The sequence below is a fragment of the Caloenas nicobarica genome, chromosome 3 (assembly GCF_036013445.1).
Source record: "Caloenas nicobarica isolate bCalNic1 chromosome 3, bCalNic1.hap1, whole genome shotgun sequence".
NCBI lineage: Eukaryota > Metazoa > Chordata > Aves > Columbiformes > Columbidae > Caloenas > Caloenas nicobarica.
Window position 1 is genome coordinate 109600709 of NC_088247.1, and position 27809 is coordinate 109628517.

General features: G+C 42.0%; 1 pseudogene; it reads right to left on the minus strand.

The window, feature by feature from the left end:
• Positions 1–4405: 4405 nt before the first annotated feature.
• Positions 4406–5456, minus strand: LOC135986458 (histone-lysine N-methyltransferase SETMAR-like; annotated as a pseudogene).
• Between the last annotated feature and the right edge of the window lie 22353 nt (positions 5457–27809).

Consider the following 27809-nt stretch of genomic DNA (forward strand, 5'->3'; position numbering starts at 1 on the left):
TGGGTCCTTGCAACCCCAAAATTGGGAGTCTGAGTGACAATACTGAGGGTCTTAACATGGCTTTCGTTACTGTGACAATTTCTTCTGTAAGTCGCATAGCCTGAGATTTTCTGCTGGCTATCAGGAATGGAGGACTGTGACCAGGCTCCCAGATGCTGGGGAGCTGAAGTTATTCTATGGAAAATTGAGTACAGATGCTTTCTGCTTCAACCTTTTTCTTCTCCCACTCAGAGCTTCCTTAAATTCTTGTGTTATCTCTTTTCCTTGTCCTCTTATGTTTAGACAAGCATCACTTTCACCCTCTCCCATAAGGAGATTTTCCATGTGCTGTTTCCCCTCTCAGCCACCAGTTGCTTATCTGTGAGCTCTGGTGGCCCCAGCTTCCCTTTGTTCCCCAAACACTCGCCTGTCACCATTTGCAATAAGCAGACACCTCTTAGAGGGAGTGGGTACAGCTGTTAGATGGTGTTTGCTGTCACTATTAGAACCTGTTCTTCAAATGGAGAGACATTTCCACAGATGTTTGGTTGACTAGCTTGCAAGAGTTTCAGTATCTTCTTTAACAGCAGGGTTTTACAATACTGCCTTGAGACATGGGGAGTGTTCTTCTTTTTCCTCTTTCTTTAAATCCGTTGGGGTTTTTTTTCCACTATTCAGCTATTTTGCTCTTGGCTTGGGGAAGGAATTCCAGCTGTAGCATGTTTGCCATTTATTGTATAGCCCTTTGAGGTTTTCGGTTCTGTCTGAGAAGGGTTTGTCCTGTAGTGTCGAAATACTTCATGTTGGGAAGTCTACAAGGAAGGTATGTCTGTGTAATTTAATCCAGGAGCCAAGAGGAAAGTGTGCCACTTCGTGAACTCATGCTGGGTCAGAAAACACACTCACTTGGTCACCCACATGGTCCTGCAAAGACTGGCAGCCAAAGCATGGAAGATTTAGGAAGCTGTACCCATGATGGGCAAACATGAACAACTAACACCTGTAAAGGGGGCTTCAAGACTCACAAATCCCATTCAATCCTAGCACATTTGTGGATGCAACGTATTTCTCACTGTGAAGTTGGATGCTCAGATATCTCTAGATTTTGCCAGCGTCTCTCAACATAGAAGTGGTGAAGCTTTTTTAAAAAACAAACAAACGAACAAAAAAACACCAATCCAAACAACAAACAAAAACAAGTCTGTTCCTTAGCATGCATAAATTGTCAAAAGCAACCTAAGAAAAAGATACAATTTTTGATTAAGCCACATACCTCTGCAGACCTATCTTGTTCCATGTCCAAATGCTGCCTTCCAAATTCCACCTATCTCTTTCTACACTATCTACCATGTCCCTGGGCAGCAGCTATATGCTGAACTGCTGCCTTTGGGGTGTCAGGGATGAGTGCTCATTTGCACACTTTGGAAAGCTTGTTTGAACAGTTACGTATCTCCATTCTGTGTGTGAGCTTCTTTATTCACACTACCTGCTGCAAACTGGGTTTATAATAGTAAATAAAACATCATGGACCCGAATGATGATGGTGATGCCAGTTTTGTAACTACTTGACTACCACGAAGACATGCCCGTGGGTGGATTTATCAGGCAAGGTACCCAGAGAAGCATCTAATCACTTTTGTGATGTACTTTACAATGGCAACTAAATCAGCAGAACATTTATTATGGAGCAGAGCAATAAGCATAATCTTTTATGCAGGTTTTCATCATTTGTACACATCAGCATGTCTTTTATTCCCCAACATGAGATCTTTTTAGAGTAGAAAATTCTGTTTCATATGTTTCACAATGTATTTGAAGTCCAGCACCAAAACTTTTCCCTTGTGCTCAGCTCTGATTAAATCTGCCTTGGTTTCTCAGGAGAAATGCTGGCTAGGAAGGAGAGCATTCTGAGATCTCCTCTGATGTACTGATGAAAACATTGCTGTGTTTTGTATTCCAGCAGGCATGCTGCTGTGCTTTATTTATATTTTCAGTGCAATGCCATTTTATATGTATCAAAACTGGCAATGAAATTAATATACAGTATATAAATGCATTATAGAAAAAGAACAACTATGGCAGCTGCTTTAGAGAAGTGATTAAGATTTAAAAGGCAATTTGCCAGTGGGAGAAAACAAAATAAACTCATTATTTACCATGGCTACATCCCTAATGGAGTGTGGAAATTATTTTATTAATGTTTTAGTATTTCAGAGGGTGTTGTGGGGGGTCTTTTGGTTTGGTTTGGTTGTTTGGGTTTGGGTTTGGGTTTGTTTTGGTTTTTTTTTCTGCTTCTCTAACAGGAAAGACAATTGCTCCAAAAGTTAACACTTTCTGTGGCAAACCCGGTTGCTCTGGCAACTGCTTTTTCATCCAGATGATAATCTTCAAGAAATAATTTTCTGCCTCCATTTTGGGCCAACATACTTGTAAGTCAACTTGATATATCCTCTAGAAGGGGTCATGACATTTCTTCTAGAAAAAAATCTGTGCAGAGGTGTTGGTCCACTAGGTCATTGGAGCTCAGCAAGAAGGGCACAGCAAAGGCTTTGACTAACTTCTAAAAAGGGTCCTTGGACTTTTGAAAGTCTGGAAGGTATCAATATCATAAGCAGTAGAAAAGAGGAAGATATTTTCAAAGGTCCTTGTGAAAAAGGCAGAGGGATGGGGCATAAAACTTCTCACAAGGCATCTATATCTGTGACCTGGTCCTTCTTGGCCAGCCTTTTACAACCCTCAGTCGTTTTCTTACCACACTGAAAGCTGGTTCCACTCTCTAAAACCCGGAATTTTTCTGAAACCACTAATCTCTGTATTTCAGAGACCTTCTGAGACTTCTAGAGCTTTATTTCTAATGACTTTCCCAGTACAAGTTTAGCTTGCCTGGACTGACCCTTTTAAATCAACTGGGCTGCAGAACACCCCACACTCCAGCCTGTTGACCTGGTAAAGATGATCTGGCACTTCAAACAGAAGGGAGAAACTGTACCTGTAAGAGCTGTGACAATCTCTGACTTTTTAATTATTTTTTTAAGTTGGCTTAGAATGAAGTGAAATAGCAGTGATTTTCTTCTGACAAAGAAAAAGCCTCTCCGCTTTGTTAATTGGATAGCAAGGAAATAAAGACTTGAGGTGTGTTAATTGGTTCTGTTGAGATGTCTTTTGACTGAACAATTAGGATGTCATTGCAAGAGAATGCTCGTGTATTGGGCTGGACCGTTTGAATGTAGAAATTTTGGAGCCTTTGACTTTTAAGGTAACTGTTGCCTGAATAAAGTAAGTAAAGATGCTGAAACGGTGGAAGATAGTGCCCTGAACAGCCCTTGGGATATACATCTGCTCTGTGTTAAGTGTACACATGAATGAATCCCACTTCATTTTGGCTAGCTGTCTACTTTACTCATTGCAGGAAGCTGTGAGTACAAAAGACATAACAAGAACTTGTGTTGTAAGAACAGTTCTTTAATCTTGCTAATCAAAGGATATTAGTAATGCCTTCTGCTTTTGCGTACGACTCTTTGTAATAATTTTAGTAGAGCAAAAAACACAACTGTAGCCAGTTTCGAGCTAATCTGACTGTCAGCAAAGGTATCTTATAATTAAATACTACTTTAGTCTGTTCTAGTATCTAGGTTTTATTCCTTCAAGGCTTGGAACTAATTACATTCAGGTTTAATCTTAGCCTAGGCAACTTTCTCTGATAGGCCTTGAAAGTGCTAAGCTCCAGAGGCTGACCTTCACTTTCTCTAACAGTTTGGATACAAAGTTGTAGTGAGATAAAATTGCAAGCACTCCTTCTGAGGAATTTTAACTGGTGCTTTCCTTTTACATTTGAAGTCATGCTGTGAGCTAAGGAAGTAAAAAATATTTAGCTAAGTCAGTGGAGCACAATGTAGTGAAAGTGTAATCTGAATTAAAAAATCGGATGCTTACTGGCCCCTGCTGCAGACCATTTGGCTTGTTCCCTTTGGGTCTGAGATTCCTGCAGTGTGATCCTCTGCACACCTATTTGAGCCAGAAAACTGTTATATTTCTTCATGTGGCAGCTATGGCAACCCAAGGAGTATCATAGTTAAGCTATTTTACTGCTAGGATACTAGGAGTATCCTACTAGAGTATTCTTGTCTCTGCACCAAGTACGTCTTGAGTGCCAGGTGTTTGCTGCTTCCCTCTCTGGGGCAGAGGAGATACCTGACAATCTCCTTTTGCCCCCAAGTCTGAAGGAGGGAAGGGAAACTGTGGGTTCCTTCCTCTAAGGGAACCGCTGCCCGGGGTGGCAGGTCCAGAAAAGTGCTGACACTGTGGCTGAGTCATCTTGGGTAGGGCAGGAAGGCCTAGAAGTAAACATATTAGGTTGGTGCAAAAGTAATTGCGGTTTTGGACCATGAATTTTAAATAATTACAACTAGGCTCAAACACAACTTTATTAATCAAAATGGGAACCATTACAATGAACACAGTTTTGCCAATGAGAAATAAGTTTGTTTATTCCTGTAGCAAAAAAATCCATGCTTTGGGATTCAACAAACTCTTGGAAAGCATTTTCTCCATCCTGCTGGTTGTGGAAGCATTTTCCCTGCAAAATGTTGTCAAGATGCTTGAAGAAGTGGTAGTCAGTTGGCGAGAGGTCAGGTGAATATGGGTGATTAAGCAAAACTTCGTAGCCCAATTTATTCAACTTTTGAAGTCTCGGTTGTGCGACGTGCAGTTGGGCCTTGTCATGGAGAAGAATTGGGCCCTTTCTGTTGACAAGTGCCAGCTGTAGGCGTTACAGTTTTTGGTGCATCTCATCGATTTGCTGACCATGCTTCTCAGGTGTAATGGCTTCACTGTGATTCAGAAAGCTGTAGTGGATCATACCGGCAGCAGAGCACCAAATAGTGACCATGACCTTTTTCTGGTGCAACCTTGGCTTTGGGAAGTGCTTGGGAGGTTCTTCTTGGTCCAACCACTGAACTGCTTGTTGCCGGTTGTCATATAAAATCCACTTTTCATCACATGTCACAATCGGATCAAGAAATGATTCACGGTTGTCATATAGAATAAGAGAAGATGACACTTCAAAATGACAACATTTTTTATTTTCAGACAGCTCATGACGCACCCACTTATTGAGCATTTTCACCTTTCCAATATTCTTCAAATGCCAAACGACCATAAAATGGTCAACATTTAGTTCTTCGGCAGCTTCTCAGTTCTTTGACAACTTCTCATGTAGTTGTAACAGGATCAGCTTTGATGATTGCTCTAAATTGGTCGTTGTCAACTTCCGATGGCCAGCCACTATGGTCCTCATCTTCAAGGCTCTTGTCTCCTTTGTGAAACTTTTTGAACCAACACTGCACTGTACATTCAGTAGCAGTTCCTCGGCCAAATGCATTGTTCATGTTGCGAGTTGTCTTCACTGCTTTACAGCCCATTTTGAACTCGAATAAGAAAATTGCTTGAATTTGCTTTTTGTCTAACATAATTTCCATAGTCTAAAATAAATATAAAATAAATAGCAAGTAATAACTCAGTAGCAAAAAAAAAAAAACAACATAAAGTGAGAAAAGCATATTAAAATGATATATAACATAACCACATTTATTTAAGAATGTATTCCAATATCAAATGGTGAATTTCAACAATGCAAAAACTGCAATTCCTTTTGCACCAACCTAATAGTTTCTTGGTAGCTTTTCAGTTTGAGTCACTGATTATTTTAGTGGAGTTTTTTGTTTGGATATTTTTGTTTGCTTGTGTGTTTTTTGGTGGTGGTGGTTTTTAGTTTTCTTGTTTCTTTTTGGTTGGTTGGTTGGTTTTGTTGTTTGGGCAAGTGTTTCTGACAAAACCCGCTCAGCCCAGCAGTTCCTTGGTCATGCCCATGACCTGCTGTAACACGCAAAAAAATTTGACACGACTTCTGGGAAATTTCACCTGCTCTCAATATTAGTAGTCCCTGCCTGTGTTTTATGATGGGACTATCATTATTTGCCTCTCAGCAGCCCATGTTTTTTGCTAACGTGCCTCTTATTCATAGGTGTGAAATAAAGAGATACTGTTTCACAGCCAGGAAAGTTGGACCACAGAAACTTTTTGGGTCTGTGTTCTTGGGTGCCCTTAGGTGCCCTTGGTCACTTGTTTCCAGGCCATCTGACCTCTCCAGGGTCACAGATTTTCCAGTATCTCCAAGGCTAGCTTTCACCTGCAAAACTAGGAGATGGCAGAGTGATTTTGGACAGTGGTTGAATTCTTAGTTATTGCCTGATGCCAACAGATGAAGGACAAGGCTTAACCATGAGGAAACGCTTGCAGGGCAACATATTTTCCCTGAACCGTGACTGCCCTGGTCATACCATGGGAGGCAGTTGAAACTCTGAGAAACTAAAATATGCTAAATACGGTTTTGTCAGATAGGAATCTCTCTTCCAAGCACAGATTACTCAGAGGGTGAGCTGCTCAGGGCAAATTAACATTCTAGAAATAATAAAGCAAGTTTAAACCTGTTTCTATTTATCTGACAAGTGCTTTCAGGCTAATAATGGAAAGGGCAGCAGCATTACACAGTAATAGGCCTCCTTTCCGTTGTTCTGTGAAACTGCACTTCATTAAATGGAACCTTTCTCCTGTCCCTAAGTAGTAAACTATAGCAGTAGCAATATAAAACCACTTCAATATTTTGTAGCAGCTAAGGCTGCCTGCTATCTATAATTACAGTCAAGACTTGGACTGGAGAGAAATGCCTTAATTTTCTTAATGTTTCATGCGTGGAAAAACAATCAGGCTTTTCTTGTATTTCTAATTGTATTGGCTGGCTCTAGATGAGTGTGCTTTTCCAAATTATTACCAGGCCTTGGCAAAAGTAGAACTGAAGTAAAACCTTCTCACAACTAAATGCCAGTCCTTGTTGCAGTGTACTTGTGCAAGCCTCTTATCCCAAGTCCCATTGAGCTTTGGGACTTCAGTTCCACATTCATAGACCTTAAATCTGGATTAAATTCTGCCTGGAAAGCGATGAGTCTGGGAGCTCTCTCTGCCCTGATGAGTGCCAGCTGTGTCTTGTGCCATCTCCCACACCCCTACGGTCCTGCTAGGAAAGGGAAGGTGGATGCCTGAGATCTTAGATAGGGAAGAAATGGAGAGCAGCTTTGCTCAGCTAATGAATTACAGGTAGAATAGAGGAGAGCAAAGCAGAAGCCATAAGAGATGCAGAGATTTTTCCATTGTCTCTTGGGTTGTCTTGCTGGTCCTTAGGAAAGGAGAGCCACGACCATGAGAGCTCAGGCCTTAGTCTTGAAGGAAGGGAGTCTAGCTTGCTCACGTGTGTATGGAGGACCAACACTCAAAGTATGATCTGCTGCCTGCAGTCTCTGTATTTTTGCCCGCAAGGCCTTTTGCTATCTCCTTTTCTTTCACAGGAATGCACAGCAACACCTCAGCATTATTAAATACCAGTCTCATCCTAGAAACAGATCTTCACGATCTTTTCACACAGCAGATGTGTAGCTTCATAGAATCATAGAATCATTTTGGATGGAAGAGACTCAAGCTTGATGCAATGCAAGTGGGTGCTTGGCTATAGCTGGGCTGAGGAAGTTGCTGAGCTGCTCCAGGGCTAGCCACTGAATCCCATCCATGTGCTGCTCTCCTGCCTCCTTTTCAAAAAAACACAATGGCTTTATGTCCTCTGGGGAGACCCATCTTATCTTACCCATGCTTAGGAGACATTTCATGGCCAATAAACATAGCCATTTGTTTTTAGTCTTCTTCCAAGTGAACACATGAAGTCTTTTAAGGAATGGTACCAGGGGAGATTTCCCTTGGCTCTCACAGCTCTCTGTCTGCCACTGTTTTCTGAACACCAGTTGGTTTAAGTACATATTCCAGCCCAAATGTTTGTGAAGGGAGGGCATCTCTGTGTAGGCCATTACAAATCTCCCAGGGATTTGTGGTTCCCATCCCTGTAGATTCAACAATGGGGACCATTGCTACCTATGGACTCTCCCTACCTATTAGTTGGATTATCCCCTGGTTATATTCTATATTCTGCCTATTTCCATCTAAAATACTGCATGTTAATTTTACGTGCTGGTACTTTAGAGGCTGGTGGGAGTTTACATCTTCTTGGGAGCTAGATTAACAGCTAGATAAGCAGTGTCACTCAGATCTGAATAACTTTTGCCTTATGTTTCTTTAGTTGTTTTGGTTTTGTTTGTTTGTGTGGTTTGTTGTTTTTTATTTATTTACTTATTACCTGTTTCAGGAAAGTGTCACATTTTAGAGAAGAGTCTCTGGAGAAGCAATTAAAGTCTTCATAGGTCGCTCAGGATTCTGTGCCCCAGTGTACTTATGGTTTGAACTGGTGCCCGGAGCCTCACAGAGGAGGTGCCCCAAGAAACACAAAGGCAGAACTACCAGAAGATAAAATAAAAAATAAAAAAAATTTTTTAAAAAGAGAGAGAGAAAATAAAACCCCACAACCCTGCTGTCAAAGAAATTACTACAAAGTAGGGATGCCAAATTTGAACAAGATGACTGCCAGCATCTTAAACATGGAGAGGAACTCACCAACTGCATGGTCTGGGAAGAATTCTCACGTGTATAAGGAAAAAAACTGCAACAAGCATGGCCTGGTTTTATTACTTGGCTGTAGCACCATTAGCATCAGAGCAAATCCAAGTGTCACTCAGGGCAGAGAAAAAAAACCAAAGCTCTTAATCCAACATCTTTCTACAGTGTTTGAAGTGGAGCTCAATAGTACCTAGATTAAATTATCCAAGAAAAACACAGTTGCCTAATCACTTACATGGCATTTTGCAGTTGATGGTCATGCCAGTTTTGTCAGTCTCCCTCACATGGAATGTTGCATACCTGTCTACTTTCACCTTCCTTGACAGCTAATTCATATTTGACAATTCCTCCTCTAAACTGATGTATCCATATTTTCCATCTCTTTAGAAATAAGAGTTTATGGTCTTTCTGCTGTATTAAATAGAAGCCATTGTCTCTCTCACAACCCTTAGGTCCATTCTGGTCTTTTTGTATAACAAAGGACCTTATTGGAGCTGAAATATGTAATTTTACAAACTCCTACACAGCCATAAAGCACACAGATACTCATTGTACCAGATTTACACAGCAAAGCCACAGACTGCACCAAACTGGTTAGGTAAAACAAAGAGTTATTGGTAGTGGTGATCAGGATGGGGAAAGAGCCAGTTTTGTGCTGAGAGATGCCAGAGTGATGTGCTTTGAACCAGACCACAAAGTCATTTGTTTTTATCCACCTTGGCTACATAGTCACTGCTAGGATAACCCTGAACTGGTTGCCTCCTCTTCCCTTTTCCTAGGACCATGGGCAGAAGGGCCCTTTGTGTGCAACTCCCTTAAATAAGAAATACCAGAGCACCTCCAAATGAAAAGGTTTGATGGTGAAGGGGGACATTCATAGATAATTCTGTTGCCTTAAAGACAAACAGCTAAGAGATAATAGCTGAAGTTTTTAAAGAGCAAAATAATGATTCTACTTTTCAGCCAGCAATTGGACAGGAAAGTATATATTTCTACATACACTTATGTCGAGGGTGAGAAAAAGCCCTAAGCTCTTCACAAATGATTTTACAGTGTCTTCCTAGTTTAAGACCACCTGTGATGCTTGCTGAAGGTTTGACCCCATATCAATTACATACAAATGACCGTGTGCCAACAACTGAAGCTGGGGCAGGAAACAACTCCAGTGCAAAGGCTGCATTCAGCCTAGCCAAAGTCACTCTGCTTTGCAGAACAGCCTAGATTTCATCCTGAAAGTCTTGCCGCTTCCCACCTCCTCATTTCAGTTACTGAGTCAAGGAATCAGTTATTTGAAAAACCCTGGTTTTCCTCTGCATTTTGGCTTGGGATCTTGCTGATGCATCCAGATTCTCTTTTTCCTTCCTTACTTCACATTTAATGCCAAGCAAAAGCAAATTTTATGCTCACATAAGTGTCTAGGACCCCCTTTCAGAGAAAAAGCCACACCTGTGAAGTCAGCCTTCCTTCAAATTTGTTACAAAAACTGAGAAGGCATTTCAAGTATTCTTCTGAAACAGACAAACTAGAATTTTCTTTCAGTTACTCGAGGAAACAAACATTTTGAGCAAGTGTTCTTTAATATTTTTTCATGTTTTTGGAAGAGGTTTTGTATAAATGTGAAAATTAATTAGGGTGCAGCATGTAGGATCTTGTTTATGTGAACATATTTGTTGAAAGTTTATGAGGGCTGAATATTGCAGTAATTGACGTGTGCTTGTATTTCAGTTTCTTGTGGATGCCATCTGGTCCAGTTAAGTTGCTCCATGGTTTTATATGTTGTGTTGTGGTGGGTTTTTTTCTTTCTTATGATTTTATGCATCCTGTTGTTAGGAAGGAGAGGGAGTGGGAGAGAGGCAAGTGTGGACAGGCTGAAGGAAGGATGAAATATCTGTGAAAGTACAAGCGCAGGATCAGTTCTGATGAATTCAGTTTGTATACATGCTTTACATTAGAAACTGGCAGCATGTGACTAGAAGGATGGATACATCTCACCCAGATTTTTGAACAGTAGTCAGCTAATTTCAGGAGTGAGAGAGAACATCTGCTGAGCTGTTAGTGAAAAATATGCATCCTTTTATCCCCTGCAAAAATGGACAATGTTTTCAAAACTGCAAATAGTCTCTGTGGTGGAGGAATTGAATTTTTGGAATGGCCATAACTCGACAATGCAACTGCTTTGCTGAAAGTGCTGCCTGCTCATGCTCACCATCCCTCAGCAATCCATGCATTTGTGGGTAGTGAAATTTCTTTCTGTTCTCCATTGTCCTGGTGTAATGGAGGAGTAACACACTTCCTGGAACCCAAATCAAGGGGCTCCCAATCTTCTGTGCCCAAGGTGTTGCCTTTCCATTCTGAGGGCTCCTTTCTGCTAGAAAGGGACTCTTCCTTCACGGGATGGACCTCATTTAGTCCGGCAGAGACCCATTTGCCCATTGGCAACTCTGCATTGGTACCTGGTGATCTGGGTCCTTTTTCTGTGCTGCTTCTATGCTGACCAGCTGCCATCCTTTCCCTGCCGCCATCCCGGAACGGTGCTGTCAGAGGGTTTTCCATCTCCCTGGTCACAGATTTTTCCTCCTCCCTCCCAGGTCATCAGTGAGCGTTAACCCTGCTTTCGGGCCATCAGTTCTCTTCTCACTCCATGCAGGTAGCAGCAGATCAGCAAAACTGATTTCTATTCTACAGCAATAAACTTCTCTCCCCGTCGTGGCCTCCAGGACATCTGTGCTGGTGCAGAGAGAGCCAGGGCTATTCCAGGACTGGCCACATGTGAAATGGCCAGCCACTACTGGCTGCCACCTCCAAGGGAGTAAACCAGGTGATGATGACATGCCTGTCTCCGCACAGGGGCCTTGTGAAGTGTTTCTCCCTGCACTCTGGAAGGGAGATTAATTTTTCTTTCAGGCGTGTTGTAGTTTAGCCCCAGATCCCCCTCAGCCAGCAGCTAAAACTACTTGCTGCTTGCTTACCCTCTCCCCACCCCCAGTGAGACAGAGAGGAGAACCAGAAAACAAAGGCAAAACTCATGGGTTAGGATAAGAACAGTTTAAGGAAAAAAAAAACAAAAACCAAAAAACAAAACGAAACCAAACCACAAAAACAAAACCAACAACAAAAAAAGCAAAACCAACAACAACAACAAAAAACCAAAGGTGTCTCTGTCAAATTGGGCTGAAATCAACTAATGGACTCTAAGTTATCAGAGGGGACTGAAGTGACTGAAATGTTTATTATACACCCAGGTGAAGAGCAGCATTTCAGGCAAGGTGTAAACAGTTGCAGCTTGCTTACCTGGTAGCATTATATTGAATGTCCCTTTTCCCTGTACCTTTATATTTAAGGTTCCAAAATGCTTTGGAGAAAGTATTTTATTTGCAGATGAGAAGGAAAATGTTTCTTAATCAAGAGATTAAGATGTCATTAGTAGGCCTGTGTACATAACATAGCAAAAACATGTAAGTGTGGAGGGGCGTATATTGCTTTGAAGACACAAAAATTATTCGGTAGAGTTTAAAATATCTTTTTTATGACACTTCTTAGATATAAGAGCTCTTTTCCTCCCCACACATTTGAATAGTAAATTAAGAGATGTTTTTAATTGACTAGAAAGAGGCACAGCTTTGATAGATAAACCCAGGTGGAAAAGGTATAGAGCCATAAATTCTACTCTGAGCAGAGCTTGTTGGGGAAAAGTTCAGCCTTCCTGAGGGGTGGAAACTGCAACCTCTTTGAAAAGTCAATATTTCCCACAGCATATTTTTGTTTTGCCAAAAAGTAGAAAATTAAGATAGAGCAATAACATTATTTTCTCTGGTCTGGGCTCACTCACCAATCAGTATCTCCCATGATGTCTTGTCACTGTTTAGAAGGATGTGATATATACTGGACTACTACCCTGCACTTATGACAAAACTATTTTTTAAAACATTGGAGTGATCTCAAGCATAGAAATTCCTTTTTTTTTTTTTTTTCCCCCTGAGACAGAGGATCTGGAGGAAATGACCAAAGAGAGAAACAACACTTTCCTCCCATAAGTGATGCTCAGTCATTTCTCTTCTGAATGATTAGGCAAAAACCCAATTATGGCAGAAGACAGACTCCGATAAGGTTTATCTGGCAGCACCACTATCTTTCACATTTGGAGAGCCAAAGTCTAAGTACAGATTGGACTGCAAACTGGATTTTAAATCAGGTTTTCCCATCCAGGTGCTTCCAGTGTCTCAGTAGCCATTTATAAGATTCACATGGTAATTTACCAGTATTCTGCTTTGGGTGAAACAAATCTCATTCTTGGCTGGTTGGCTTCCAAGTATCCTGCCAAATATAGGAACTGTGGTGTTGCTCATACAACAGTACACTGGCGTAGAAAAGAGCTTAATGGCTCAGGTGGTGCTGTCTTTTGTGTTATCTTGACCTTGTGTCAGCCACAAAGGCAATGCAGTCAACCCTGTTGTGTGCTGTAGCAGGGCCTAGGATCATCCCGTTCCTTCTCCAGTACATCCTTCAATGTTTTTTTGATGAACCACTATGCTCAGGACTGTGGTACTTTACAAGGTACCTGCACAAAAGGAAACATTTTTCTGTTGCATTAATCCTTTTGTATGAAGGTCTACTCTTGGTTGTAGATGTAGTGTATCTGTCAGTCTAGTTTTCTTTTCTTTTGCCAGGAGAGTCCCATGGATTGTCTCTCATGTCTCTACCATGCTGGGGTCAGCATGGTCTTTGCTGTAGCTTCTTAGCCCTTCCATAATATTAAATGTGGAGAAGAGTAAAACGCATTGCTCTTCTCTCAGATGTTTCATTCTCCCTAACCACTAAGAGAAAGATAATTGTAGTTGCTTCTTGCATTTGCTAAGTAAATATGTTCCAAGAGTGTTCTGGACAGACAGCTTTGCCACAATGTCCTGTCCTGCACTTAACCCTCTCAGTTAAATGAGACTGGTCTGCATGAGACAACTTTCTGAAGTATTTCTCCCAGTTCTTGAAAAATGGAGACCAAAAAGTCAGCTTGCAGGTTTTAGGAAAAACCTTACATGGGAATTTTGCTGGGTTTCAGCAATGATTTCTCTGCTCACCTTTTCCAAATGCTCGAGTTCTTTGTTTAGTAGCCTTGTATTGATTGACAAGTAAAATGACAGGGTGGCATTCTGGGAGTAAATTCACAGCTTAAGACTGAAGCTTATGGCAGTGTGCTCGGCTGACAACTGATGTAGCTGAAGCAGTAACCTCGCTGTTCCTATGGCAGAGGGCTGGGGCATGCAGAAAGGGACAAGGAGCCCTTTGACAATAGCAGGTAAAACCCCAAAGGGATCATCAGTCAAAGCCCTTGAATGTTAACACAACTATAAGGTAAATTTATTTGGAATACTGTGCTTCCTGGTCATGCCTTTACCTAAAAGGACTCCTGAATGAGACTGCTCTCTAGGATGTGGGATGATTGCACAACACATTTGTTGCTCTTTAAAAGCAACTGTGGAAAGTTAGGATATAGTTCTGGAAAAAAAAAATACTTCACAGTAATTCTTAAAGAGCTCAGTCTGATTTTTGAGAAGAAGATCAAAAAGTAGCTTGATTACAGGGTATGACAACTTCATAGGGAGAAAATAGCAGGTATTAAAGGCCTTATTAATCTAGTAGTGAAAACCTGAACAAAAACAATGTCTGGAAATGAAAGGCAGGAAAGTTCAAATGAGAAACAAAGTCTGTTTTCTGGCAAGGAGGAGGACTGGTGTGATTTCCTAGTGGGCACAACAAATTCTCCTCTTGTGCATGCATTCAAGTCCAGACTCAGGGCTGTTTGGGGACAATGCTTTAGGCAGATGTGAGTAGCTGAGTTATACCTTAAAATGACTGGCCTGAGCATCATAGCTGGTACTATGCAAAGGTCAGGAGATTGCCTGGTGGACTCTAGGACTACAGAAAAAGATACTGGTTTTATGTCCATGGTGCCACAAATATGGACCACAGAATAGCCGTATTTGAGGTTTACCAAATTTAGGGCATTCCGTTCATTCTCAAGTGTTTATCATCCTCCCAACAAGGAGTATGGATGGCACTGGATTAAGGAATTGCACTGGTTTAAAAACAAATAACTGAAGCCCTAAACCACACTCATTTTTAACCTTCTCCATCTAGATGAATTAGTGAAGGATGCTAGGGAAAATGCACACCTCTCAGTGTGATTAAATGGGAGTTGTCATGTCTACCCCATCCTTGGAGTGGAGTGCGGGAAGATGGTGTACGATGTCTGGAAAACCACTCTCAGCCCATGCCCTATTGCTAACAGTTCACTCTACACAGGAAGCCTCATGAGTGGGAGGAAATGGCAATTCTTCTAATGGCAAGCATCTCCTCATTGCAAAAACAGATTGCACTAATTCTGGTAACACCTGCCAGAGCCAAGTAAAACCTGCTGGAGTAACACAGCCATTGCTGAACTATGTGCCATGTTCAACTTTCTGAAAGCAGCCATTGCCCACAGCAAAGAAACTCTCTGCATCCTACTGACTTTGCTCTCTGGAGGTGTTGGCATGGTCAAAGGAACATGCTACACAGAGGTGCTCCTAGGATTTAATTGGCCCTGGATGAAGGAGCTCATCTTGCTCAGCACTGGGAAAGGTCCTCCTGGAAACTGTCCCCTCCCCAAAGCATTCTTCCTCCTGACTCTGTCACATGGCTTCTGCCCTGGAGTTAGAAGGGTTCATACCTTTACTTTAAAAGTTGTTTTTAGGGATTTTGTAGCTCTTAAAGTCTACATCAATTGCATAAAATACACTGTCATTTTATTAAAAAGTAACTATTAACCTAGAAAACTTCACCACTTCAAAAATTTTTGTCTTGTAACTATTGGAAACACAGATGTATCCATACTGCAGTCAGCTAATTTTTTCCATTGCTTTTGAGAAAAAATAGTGAGCTAACTAAGCAATATCCCCTTTGGTCATGACATTACTGTTTTACAGCATGAACCTCATTCTGGTATGTAGGATATCTTATTTCTAGTGAAATCTGTTAAACTCAGAGCATACTTATTGATCGGACGGGCCTTGAAATTAATAAAATAATTCAACAGGTGTGTTCGATTTTGATAGCCAAACCTCTTGTTTCTTGGTCTGAGTCACCAAGAAACAGAGATGCTACAGAAAGACATCTAGCATCCTGTATGTCCTTCCCTTGTAACAATGATCTCTGGTATTTTTTTGAGCTTTTCTTCAAAGCTTTTTTCCAAAGCTTTTCTCTTCTTTTCTTCCCTTGCCCCTCCACCAATAGAGCTTTTCAACAGTCTAGCTGCCACTAAGGAATTTTCTCATTTCTTTGAATATCTTTTTCAAATAAGCCCTAGGAAGATTTTGAGGGGAATTTTATTCAGTTAAATCACATCTCAATTCTTCCCATAGAGAAGACATGTATGAAAAACGTCTCCCGTGTCCATTAAAAAGCAATGTTTTGCTTTCCCATCTCTTGGGTTACTTATTCATTGGCCTGTTCTGTGAAAATTTAAGATGGGATTCACTTGGATACATTGATGTGCATCCTAAACTCTAAGAGATTTATTTGGTTAGGGCTCTCTCACTTTTAGCCTTTTTAGGGCATACTCACTTTTAGCTTTCCTGAGTCTTGTTAGAAAATTTTGTTGGGTGTTTAGAAAAGCTGTAGTACTTGGTGAGGTGCCGGGTTGTCCAGTGATGGAAGGTTTCAAGATTTGGCTAGACAAAACCATAACAGACCTGATCCAGTGTTGGCGATGGTCCTGCTCCAGAGGCAAGGTAGGTCTGGAGGCCTCCAGATGTCCCTTCCAACCCAGATATAGGCAAAAAGTTATGATATTAGCAGTGGGGATTTAAGGATGGATGCCAGCATCAAATTGGGTGGTTATTCTCCTGCTCTCAGCAGACATACATTGGAAAACAGAATGAAAAGTGTTTTTCCTTATCATCCTGAGCACCTACTGCCTACAAAGGCTTTTGAGGGCGTTTATGGGACCAGCTGCTAAGTCCACTTTTGACAAACTATTCAGACAATTTTTTTGCACTTAGCGTTCAACAGTGAATCAAAATTCTGGGTTTTGGCAGCACTTGGGTAAGACAGTTTTCCTTTCAAGTTAGCCCAAGCTCTTTTCCATAGTGTCCATCCTCAGGCTGTCCAACCTGCATCTTCTCAGCTATAGATAACAGCTATATGCTTTGCGGCAGCCAGAATAGACAATGGCTGGATGAATTGCATTACAGTTCTGGTCAAATAGACTCAAATTACACATTACAACTACTGAAGTTAGGAAAAAAATAGAAAAGCTAAACCTTGGTAAAGGAAAAGGTGCCAGAACATACACTGATATTTTTACCGTACAGCCCCTCAGACTTTCTCGCTAAGAGGACCACCTCTCCTTACTTTTAGTTTTCTCCCTGATTGATTTTTTTTTTGGTTGCCTTAATGGATGGAAATCTCTCAGTGGTTTTTTTTAGATGTATGTTTAGTCTCCCTGAGAGACCGTTTCAATAACTTGCAGACCAGCAGTGGGGCACAGGTGTGTGCATGGGAGAACTGACAGCAGAAGAGCTCAGATCTGTAACCTCTTTTCCGACATCTTTTTTCTTCAGCTTATGGTTGGGAATGAAGCATATTTTGAAATGTCTTAAAATATTAATATAGCTTAAGCGAGAACTGAGTAGGTGAGGATTCAATTTTTCCAATGCCAGCAACTAAAATAAAACAGATTAACTCTAAGGATTTGTCAGAAAAAAATGTCAATTTTTCTATGTTTTCCTGTTAGTGAATTAAAAAAAGGAGATGTGGAAGCAAGAGTCTTTCTTCCTTCCTGCCCAACAGCAAAACTTGCCAGACTGTTTAAACGGAAGGGCTGCTCACCTCCTCCTCAAAAAAAAAAAAAAAAAGGTCTCCTGCAGTACTACTCTAACAGTTCTCATTTACAGACAAAAATTGGGCAAAACTTTGAATGGTCATTTCCTACTTTTATCTTCTATTGGTTTTAGTTTTGTATGTGAGCACACTGAAGTAAACACACCATTATACACACAATACATTTGTGCCTGCCGTTTGAAGTTCCCAGTTACTGGTAGAGAACAGGACTCTTGCCAATAAAACTGATCTCGTAGAGTGCAGAAAAGGGACATATCTCTTCATACTGTACATACTGAAATTTTTCTTTGTTTTGAAGTGGCTGATGAGAAGGGTTACATATAGGTTGAGTCATGGTAGATAAGACTGCTCTGCACTGGCATTAGGCAAGTTTATGGGCCCGAGTAGTCTGTCAGGCTCAGAGAGCTTGTCAGGCTCAACAGCTTGAAATTCAGTGGCAATTACTTCCAAGTGGGGTTTCTGAGAGGGTCAATATGGGGGTTTATTGATGCGACAGAGTGCGTCCTAAAACATGATGATACCCAACTGGGAGGTGCAAACGATATGCTGGAGGACAGGACTACTGTCCAGAGAGAACTAGACAGGATGGGAATTAGGCTGGCAGGAACTTTAAGAAGCTCAATCAGAGCAAATGCCAAGCCCTGTAGCTGCAACCCAACCACCGCAGGAAGCAGGACAAACCAGAGCTAATAGATTATAAAGCAGCTTTGCAGAAGAAGAGATGAGTATCCTGGTGTACAAGTTGTACACTGGCAAGGCCATATGTGGGCACTGTGCTCAGCAGTAGGCTGCCTAGCACAGGACCAACACTGTTGTACTGGATCAAGTCACTGACCTGGTCAGGGCTGGAGCACTCAGTGTGGTAGAAGAGGCAGAGGGAGCTGAGCTTGTTCAGCCTGGGGAGGGGAAGGTTCTGGTGCTGGCAACCACCTAACAGAAGAGTACAGAGGAAACAGATCTGGACTCTTTTTGAAGGTACATGGAAAAAGAATAGGAAGCCATGGGCATACTTTGCAACCAAGGTAACTTTATCACATGCTAGACTATCTTGGATTGCCCTTGTTCTAGCCACAGTCTAGGGGTAGAGAATAACTTGCTGAAGGCAGCACATGACTCTCCCACAGCATATGAGCCTCCTCGAGCAAATGGGTCAATCTCTGTGCCTTGAGTTCCTGTTCTGGGGCTGGGCTGGTGAAACAGCACTGTTGTCTCTACATTTTGTGAGGCTTCTGTAAGACAGAGATCAAAGAAGCAAGTAAGAGTAAGAGGGCCCCTCATTGTAAGAAAGACACTGAGGTACTGGAGAGAGTGCAGAGGAGAGCGACAAGGCTGGTGAGGGGCCTGGAGCACAAGTCTTATGAGGAGTGGCTGAGGAACCTGGGGCTGTTTAGCCTGGAGAAGAGGAGGCTGAGGGGAGACCTTATTGCTGTCTACAACTACCTGAAAGGAGGTTGTAGCATGGAGGGTGTTGGTCTCTTCTCCCAAGTAGCATGAGATAGGACAAGAGGAAATGGCCTCAAGTTGCACCAGGGGAGGTTTAGATTGGATATTAGGAAAAAATTATTCCTGGAAAGAGTTGTCAGGCATTGGAACAGGCTGCCCAGGGAAGTGGTAGAGTCACCATCCCTGGAGGTGCTTAAAAGGTGTTTAGACGAGGTTCTTAGGGATGTAGTTTAGTGCTAGAGTTAACTTAGTTTATGGTTGGACTAGATGATCCTGAGGGTCTTTTCCAACTGAAATGATTCTATGATTCTATTCTTTGATTCTAGGAGTATCTCTTCTGGCTAACAGTGGTGGCTTGACGTTCCTCTAAAATGCACCATCAAGAAGGTTTTGGTCCAATCACACATCCATCATATCTTGGGGATGCCTCTTGAAAAGCATTAATAGTTTTCCCTTCTCACACATTGAGCAAGAGCACTTTTGGCAGTTGAATACTCAGAGGATATTGCTGCTTTTGCTCTTTAGTCTCCCATTGAGATCACCTGGGTTTAAGATCAAAACTCCTCAGGTGAATTGTGTGCAATATTAGTCTTCCACAGGACCTGATGGGTCCTGGGGAACCTGACATTAATAAACCTCAGGCAAGGACGAGACTTCTGGCATAAAAAAAGCCAGGATTTAAAGAACTCTTTTTCAGTAAGTGTAAATCAGAGAAAATGTTATTTTCTAAGTACAGAACTGTGCACAGTAGAAGAGGAGTGGGAATAACAATTAATTCTTTAATATCTGACATTTACAAAGCAGCAACATACCCGTCACTTTAAAAATGCTTCACTAATTTTGTAAATTAGAGTGATGCCAGTATTGAGATCCAGCTTCCTGGCAAACACAGGGAAAGCTGAAAAGCCAAACACTATAGTTCAGGCCAATTGTACAAAATGCCAAAGAAAAGTCTTCTGTAAAAATAACTGCTACTTCATGCCATGAACATGAACTCAGAAGAGTTGGATCCTAGATTGAACTGCAATTGGATGACAGATTTTCAGCATCATCCTTGTGTGGGGAGGCGCCCAGCCAAATTGTTAGAGATCAGGGTTGAAGTGAGGAAGTTAGCTCATATTTACTGTAGGCTTGCAGGTGTCCACAGGACAGCTTTCCCAAAGGTCAGTTGATGGGTGGAAATTCCCAGAGCTGCTAGGACCTGACTGTGGGGCCAGTCCTTCCAGAGTGAGGTTAGTGGAAACCCACCTATAAATACCATGTGGCAGATGGGGTGATTGCAACACATACTGTGCCCAAGGAAAAGCTCCTGCCCCTGCCCTCTACCTACACTTAATAGTACCTTCAAGAAATGCAAAAATAAGATTCCTGTTCTGCCTCTTAAAGCAGGAGGAAATATTATTAATATATCAGGTGTTAGCTATGTATTGAATGATTTGATCCTATTGAAAGAAGCAAACATGCATGTTGACTGACTGTGTCACTGAATATTCAGTAACAACAATAATGGATTCTTGTTTGTGGATAATTGATTCTGTAGGACCATCTCTGAGGAACAAATCTGGAACTCTGCAGCTGGATGCATGATAACTGCCTTGGCACAGCACTGCACATAACTTCTCTGCAAAAGTTTCATTTAGTCTGTTTCTTTTAGGACATGTAAGAATATCTCCATTTGGCTCTGTTCTCAAAAAGAATACCTTGTCAAGGAATTTCTAGTAGTACGTTAAAGCATTTGCATGGAATAATCAAAGATTTACATGCAATTTTTTGATCTCTTAAAACCTTTTAGTTTCTTTCTTGTTAATATTATTATTTTCAAAATAGCATTTCTCTTCCATGCCTTCTTTCTTTCCTTCTCCTCCAGTTTCTTTTCCATTTTCTCTCCCCTCCAGCACTAGTAAAAGGAAACCACCACTTCCTGGTGAATTCTCTTCCAAACACCTTCCAGTTATTATTGCTTGAACTGATGATCAACTGATGGTTTTCCACTATCTGCATCCTGTTTCTCCCTTTATTTCTTGTTACATGGTAAGTATGTGTTGTGAGTCAGTTGAGGCAGTACAGGCAGGGCTTTCAAAAGTGGTAAGTCCTAGTCTTTAATTTAGTAAGAAATAAAAAGCATTCAGGGCCTGGGGAGCTAGTGCCATTACAAATAATAAGATAACTCCCTCTGCATAGGGAGTTGAAAACACCATATGTCACCTCCCTGTATTTGTCCTACTATTTTCTTTAGGTTTTGGGGTTTTTTTTCAGCAGCTGGAAAGGCTTGAAGTATTACTAGGTAATTGAATTAATGGGAAATTGTCAGCTTGTTTATATGGTAAGTCTAACAAAGCATATCCTACCTCATGTGATTTCTGTAAAAAATAAAATCAGAAAAGACAGAAAAAAGAACAGCAACAATGCACAAATCTGCATCCTATAATTCTGGGGTCAAAATTAGAGATCTGTCATTTGTAAAGGGCTTAGTGGGACACTCCTACCTATACTCTGTAACCCATGGAGCAAGTTTTATGTGTGATGGAAACAGCTTCTTCTCGCCTTATTGCTAATAGGAAGCCCTCTTCACTAGGCTTGGCACAAAATGGAAGCCCTAGTCTGCAGCCGTAATAAGGCAGGGAAATGAGAGAAGAAAAGCAGATGGCCTGGATATCTGGAGGAACTTGGACAAAACCGTGGGCCATGCAGAACTTAAGCAACCCAAACACCACTATAATTCTGCATTAGGTCCTAGTTCAGCAAAACATCAATGATGTAATTATATTTTTAAAAAATCCATCAGCTTTAAATGTGATTGAAGTGCATTGTCTTTCCTCAAGTTTTGCAAGTTTTCTTTTTGTTTTAAAATGAAGAAAAGGTGCAATTCAGTGCAGGAATTCATTTTCCCCCGAACTTGTAAGATTTTCACAGGCTAGCAAAGTTGTCTGAGCATGAAGTTTCTGCTACTTGCTTCCCCTGCTGTCCTCAGCAGCACAGTTTGTTCCTCCAGCCTTTTCCACATGGCAGATTTCCAGGTGATGTCTGCTTCTTTTCCTCTGCAGACAAATGGCTGCAAGTCTAGCCTCTGTGCTAGTTACTTCTGAAAACCAAGGGATGGGGGCATCCAGCACACTTAATGGGGAAATGCCCTTAATTCTCAGCTCCTTAATGCATGCATTCACTTCTGCAGCCAGTATTACAGCAATGATGAGATGCCTTAGACCCAAGCGCTTTGTAAGCTTAGCTCTAGCAGACCTCAGAGAGCAAGGTGCTGTGGTAGTTATCTACCCAAATGGTGCCATTTCCACTGGCAAGTTGGTCACCAATGTCATTTTTGGTTTTCCTTTCTCTTCTCAAACCTGAAACTCTGGCAGAAATTATTCGTGAGATGGTATAATTAGAAAACAATGCATCTTATGTGTTAATGTGATTCTGCTGTATCTTCTTATCATTCTTATGTATTAATGTGATGTCACTCAATGACTGAACCAAGGGTGGCCCTGCCAGGACAGTCCATCCCTTTGGGCAAAGCAGGTTTCAGCTAGCCCATTTTTTTGGCTTCCAGCCTCACGGTGGTCTTTGAGTGCCTGCTCCAAAGATGGCTATTACAGGCTCAGATCCTTGCTCATGGCTTTGTGTCTGACAATACATGTGCACTAATAGGAGGCAGAGCAATCCTTCGTTCCTATTGTAATGATTTGTAATGATTCTTTTGTAGCTACTTCAGAGTTAACTGACTTTGGTACCAGAGGCTATAGACTCAAATGACAACCCCTTTGGACAGTGGAATTAGTTTGAAAATAGGCTTTTCAAAAGATAGACTGTTTGAGACAAAATAGTTGCCAAAAACATTTGGAATTGAAATGAATGTTGCTGTTTCCTTTTTACTTTTGAAAGTTATCAGTATTTGACATCTTCTTGCTGAATATTAGAAGATGGATGATCCTGGGGTAGGATTTTCCTTCTTTTTTTTTTTTCCTCTCTCTGCAAGCTTTTACAATATACTCAACTTCAAAAAAAATTAGAGATCAGAATAAAAAGCAACCTAGCTGCTTTCTGCTGCTGTCAAATAGAGCAAGCAAATACAAAACAAAACAAAACAAACCAACAAAACCACACAAACAAAAACAAACAAACAAAAAATGACAAACAAACAAACAAAAAAACTACACACAAAAAAAAACCCCACACACCAAAAAAACCACCTCCAAAACCTCCAAATCTGAAGATGAGGGAAAACAAGGAAAACTTTTTGGGAGTCCCTTGAACATGTACATTATGTGCTGAGCAACGAAAAGTGGTCTGCTCTGATGTAACAAGAAGAGCAGGCTAAAATACTAAGGCAAAGATGATGGGCATGGCTGCAAACCACTTGAAATTTCCAGGAGCTTATAGATATTGTGAGCAGATACCCTGTTCTTCCATTGCTCACCTTCCTGTGCCATCCTGGTTGTTTCTTCATCTTGTCTGGTTTCCAGAATTATGACATGTGGGACATTAAAGCTGAGCTTGAAATTGATGCACTAAAGAGGGTTTTCTAGGACTTAAACAACAAGAGAGGAAATTTTTGAAATGGAATTTTGCTTAATTTCCATGTTAGAGGAGCTAGCAGCATGAAGGGACATATTCCAAAATGTGTCATTTGGGGGAAAACAGAATTCTTTCTCTCACCCTCTCTCTTCATTTTGTTTTGTTTTGCTTCTGAAAAACTTGAGCAGTATGCCCACCAGGGGATTGTGGATTGATTTGCTCATGTTCCCATTCCTCTCTCTGATCCTGACATTTTGTTCAGATTGCAGTTATCATTATGTACCATCTTCCTGCTACCAGTGTCAAAATCAATGCATGATGTCAGTTTGGAGGCTGCGTTTGTAGACACCTGGGTGCTGAGGAAGACCACCACAAGCTCTTGAGGCAGTGAAGTAACATTGCCAAACGGAAACGTCTTGGGCTTTGACTGAAATGATCCTTAAGCAAGCCAAGACAGTTTCAAAAGGAGTTATAGTGAACTGAAGTGTGTGCCCGTGTGCTTTTTTGACTGGAGTGGTAGAGACTGGAAGCGAACCTCCTTAGGAAATCAAACTCCTTCAAAAGAAAGGCTTGTATCTTCTGAGCCTATTAAACCCTGCTGGTGTTCTTGGGGCTTGGTGCAATTTGCAACTAATTGGATCTTCTCAAATGGCAAGTGAATTACCAAAGAGTCAGAGAAAGCCAAGCTTGTTTCTTGTGTAATAACAAGAATCATTGTGGTTCACAGTCCTCTCCTGCTTGAAACTATGACTTAGTCCTGTTTTGGCACAAATCTTCTGTGTTCTTCACTGGCAATTAATTTGCCTCTTAAAAGAGGGTGGCTGACCCCGACTATTGTGGGGCACAAGTTTTAGGTCCCTGTGCTTCGTGCAAACACAGAAGGAATATGCACAAGGCTTGTCTGCTTGCCTGGCAGCTATTTGTTTCCTCTGTCAGTGGGAAGGCAGCATGGAGTTGTCAGGCAGTGCTGGTAATACTGGCTGGGATCACTACGCCATGGTCACTGCCCCTTGTTTTAGGTGTGTGTGGCAAGGTTTTGGTAGCAGGGGAGCTACAGGGGTGGCTTCTGTGAGAAGATGCCACAAGATTCCCCCATGTCCAACAAAGAAAATGGCAGAATGCTCCAAGACAGACCCACTGCTGGCCCAGGCCGAGTCCATCAGTGATAGTGGTAGCACCTCTGGGATGACATATTTAAGAAAGGGGGAAAAAAAACCCTGTGCACTTTAACCCAAAGAGAGGAGTGAGAATATGTGAGAAAAACAACTCTGCAGACACCCAGGTCAGTGGAGAACAGGAGGCTTCAGGGCAGGAGCTGCTTCAGGTGCTGGAGCAGAGATTCCCCTGCAGGCCATGGTACATACCATGGTGAGGCCAGCTGTCCCCCTGCAGCCGTGGAAGTCCACAGTGGAGCAGATCTCCGCCTGCAGCCAGGGAGGACCCCATGCTGGAGCAGATGGATGCCCGAAGGAGGCTGTGACCCTGTGGGAAGGCCATGCTGGAGCAGGTCTGCTGGCAGGACTTGTGACCCCATGAAAGGGACCCATGCTGGAGCATTTAGTGAAGAACTGCAGCCTATGGAAGGACTCACATTGGATGAAGTTCATGGAGGACTGCCTCCCATAGGAGGGACTCCAGGGTAGAGAAGGGAAAGAGTGTGAGGAGTCCTCCCTGAAGTGGAAGAAGCAGCAGAGATAGGATGTGATGAACTGACCACAACCCCCATTCCCCATTCCGCTGTGCTGCCTGGGGGGAGGAGGCAGAGAAAACTGGGAGTAAAGTTAAGCCCAAGAAGAAGGGAGGGTGCAGGGAAGGTGTTTTAAAATTTGTTTCCATTTCTTATTATCCAGCACTGGTTTGATTGGCAATAAATTAAACTAGTTTCCCCAAGTCAAGTCTGTTTTGCCTGTGATGGTAATTTGTAAATGATGTCTCCCTGTCCTTATCTCAACCCACAAGCCTTTTATTATGTTTTGTCTCCCCTGTCCAGCTGAGGTGGGGAGTTACAGAGCAGCTTTGGTGGGCACCTGGTATCCAGCCTGGGTCAACACACCTCACCTCTGCACAGAAAATGAGTTGAACTGCCAACGAAGTCTGAGGTTTAAGCAAGGAGAACAGTATTTGAGTTTTGCTGTCAGCTAATTATGATGGTTGCTTCCTTTTCAGTTATGTTCATACAGCCAGATTTCCAGTCTTCTCCTTCTGCCATGCGTGCTCTGCATATTTAAATGAATCTTGCTGGAGCCCTCTGTGAGACTGCTGACAAACTCCCTTGCAAATTGGTACAGACACTGACTTGCTGTGATCCCTCTCTGCTTGTGACAAGCAGGCATTAGCCATGGTGAGAATTAATAAGTTCTTGAGCAGATGAGACCACAGGTTTCCAGGAAGATAAAAACAGCTGTGATTTTTCCCCATGGGGTTCCATTGCAACACATAACAGTGGAGGACTTGTGCTCTGTGGTGGATCACTGTGCTATCTGTACAAAAGGTTTTATCTAGTCCTTTTTCCTCTCTAGACCCAACCAGTAAAGCATCTGTGTGTGGGCTTAAGTCATGTAAGTGATCTCTGTCCTTGGAGGTTTCCAAGGCAAAGACACAACCAACCTGACCAAGTGCTGGAGATAGTCCTCCTCTGAGCAAGAAATTGGACTGGAGACCTGCAGAGACCCTTTCCCACCAGCACATCTGTAATTGCTATGAACTAGCATGCTCCATTGCCAGCTTTTGCAAACATAGCCCTCATCAGCATTGGCAAAGTTATCACTGGGCTACAAGCCAGCTTCCCTGTCCAGCCCAGCCCAAGCTGGGAAAGCTCCCTTCACTCTCAGGAGCAAGAGCGAGCCACAAGGCAGCAGTGAGAAGCATGTGAATCAGCAGTGCCCATTGCCATTGCAGCCTAGGCTGGCAAATTGGAGTTTGCCTTATGCTCTTCTGCTTTGCTTCCTTTCTGTCTACAGTACTGGCTGCAGAACACCCACATCTAGACATGGCCCTTGCTATTTCCATCCACAGAAACAGCTTCTGAACAGAGGTACCAAAAAAAACTATCAGAGGGATGGAACACCTCTCCTATGAGGACAGGCTGAGAGAGTTGGGGTTGTTCAGCCTGGAGAAGAGAAGGCTCTGGGGAGACATTATTGTGGCCTTTCAGTACTTAAAAATGGCCTATAAGAAAGATGGGAACAGACTTTGCAGCAGGGCCTGTTGTGATAGGACAAGGGGTAACATTTTAAACTAAAAGATGGGACATTCAGGCTAGATATGAGGAAGAAATTTTTTACAATGAGGGTGGTAAAACACTGGCACAGGTTTCCCAGAGAGATGGTAGATGGCCCATCCCTGGAGACATTCAAGGCCAGGTTGGGCGGGGCTCTGAGCAACCTGATCTAGTTGAAGATGTCCCTGCTCATGGCAGGGGAATTGGACTGGGTGACCTTTGAAGGTCCCTTCCAACCCAAACTATTTTATGATTCTGAGATTTTGCTTTCTTTTTGCTTTTCCTTTGCATCAGTTTAGCCAGATCACACTTCTGTGGTGCTGCTCTCAATTCTGCTCTGGGAAATGCAGTTTTGTGCTCTTATTCAGGACATGAGTCCTGCCAGGTGTGGTGGAAGATGTGAATATCCTAGATGTGGGAAGGAAAAAAAAAAAAATAAGGGGGTACAAGAGCTGAGAGGTTTATTTCCAAATAAGTTAAATGTCCATCACAGACAGTGCTATTTTTGACTTGGTAAGCAGGAGAAATAGTAAGTTTGAATCACATGAGCTTATTGCTGATTAAGTTACATGGAGGAGTGAGTAAGAACTGAAGAATGAATGAAGGTGGTTAAGGAGGCTGGTTTGTCTGAAGGGACCCAGGACACCAATGCAGAGATGTTTTGGGCTCTCCTGTTGTCTGAGATGGGAGTCCCAAGCATGAGGAGTTCTTTAGGGAAAGTTCAGATGAAAATCTTCCTGGAAAGGATGCTGAGGAATAATCAAAGAAGATGCAAAGACAGTTATACCTCTGGTCTCATAAAACACAGGGAGAATGTAAGATGTGCCAAAAGGCCTTTTAAATTGACCCCAAACCAGAATTCCCACTAATTGCTACTGAATGCACCACATGGAATTCCACACAGCCTGTGTTTTCAGTAGTTTCCCATGCCTGTCCACAAAATACAAAATTCATGGCATTGTTTGTTTTCTCTGCTGATATAACGAAGATGCAGCAGCATGTTTATTAATCACTTTTCTATGTTTCCATTCCTTGTTTTATGGTTTATTGCTGTCAGCAGTGGTTAACTACTCACAGGAGGGATTAAGAGTCTCCAGTGGGCTTCTCTGGAAGGAAGTGGTTGAATTGATGATTGCCTGTTTCCTGAATTATCATCGTTGTTGGTTTTTTTTAATGGGGACATTTCACTGAAAATGTGATAGTGTTCCATCTGGTTTTGTGACTG